This window comes from Poecilia latipinna, unplaced genomic scaffold, assembly GCF_001443285.1.
Source record: "Poecilia latipinna isolate Pla-1442-1.1 unplaced genomic scaffold, P_latipinna-1.0 Scaffold989, whole genome shotgun sequence".
Taxonomy (NCBI): Eukaryota; Metazoa; Chordata; class Actinopteri; order Cyprinodontiformes; family Poeciliidae; genus Poecilia; species Poecilia latipinna.
In genome coordinates, this window is record NW_015113605.1 from 412,212 (window position 1) to 412,996 (window position 785).

A 785-nucleotide genomic window follows, 5' to 3' on the forward strand; every position below is an offset into this window, starting at 1 on the left:
AGCTTATAGACACCTCAGTAGTTGGACTTTTTAGTCATTTATAAATCTCCCAAGAACTCAACCTGCGGCAATGAAGCTATCTGAAAAGACTCTGCGGCGCAACGGCAGCGCATCTGACTCCAGATCAGAAGGTTGCGTGTTCAAATCACGTCAGAGTCAGTAGGGAAGCTCAACCTAAATGCTTTCTCTGAGATATCTTTTGGTGGGTTGACGCATTGTTCTCTTACATATAACTGTCACTGTAAAGAGACATAAAGACAAACATCAAGCAAGACATTCATTTTGTTGTTGCTGCTTCCAGGTTACTCACTTCATGGCATTGCAAATCTTCAGCAGGTTATCTAGAGCTCTGACAGGAACTGGACCAGTGGCCATTGATCTTCACAGTACAGACTCTGTGGCGCAATGGCAGCGCGTCTGACTCCAGATCAGAAGGTTGCGTGTTCAAATCACGTCAGAGTCAGCTAAGGAAGACTTGCAGAAGTACTAAGTCCTTCTAACTCGGCTTAACCTTCCAGATGTTAACTAAAACAGTTGACCATTCCAGCTTGAAATTCTGTAATAAAAATAGGAAGTGCAATGGAATTTTTATGGTTGCTGCTTACGGACTCCTCAGTTGTTGTACTTTTTAGTCATTTATAAATCTCCAAAGAACTCCATCTGCGGCAATGAAGCTGTCTGCAAAGACTCTGTGGCGCAACGGCAGCGCGTCTGACTCCAGATCAGAAGGTTGCGTGTTCAAATCACGTCAGAGTCAGCTAAGGAAGACTTGCAGAAGTACTAAG

The 785-nt window shown here is 43.9% G+C and overlaps 3 non-coding genes across 3 annotated transcripts; all 3 read left to right on the plus strand.

Moving 5' to 3' along the window:
- Positions 1-87: 87 nt before the first annotated feature.
- trnaw-cca (transfer RNA tryptophan (anticodon CCA)) lies at positions 88-159 on the plus strand. The gene has a single exon. It is a non-coding gene; the product is annotated as a tRNA-Trp (tRNA).
- A 232-nt stretch (positions 160-391) lies between these two features.
- trnaw-cca (transfer RNA tryptophan (anticodon CCA)) lies at positions 392-463 on the plus strand. Its single transcript has one exon. It is a non-coding gene; the product is annotated as a tRNA-Trp (tRNA).
- Positions 464-685: 222 nt separating this feature from the next.
- trnaw-cca (transfer RNA tryptophan (anticodon CCA)) lies at positions 686-757 on the plus strand. The gene has a single exon. It is a non-coding gene; the product is annotated as a tRNA-Trp (tRNA).
- The last annotated feature ends 28 nt before the right edge of the window (positions 758-785 follow it).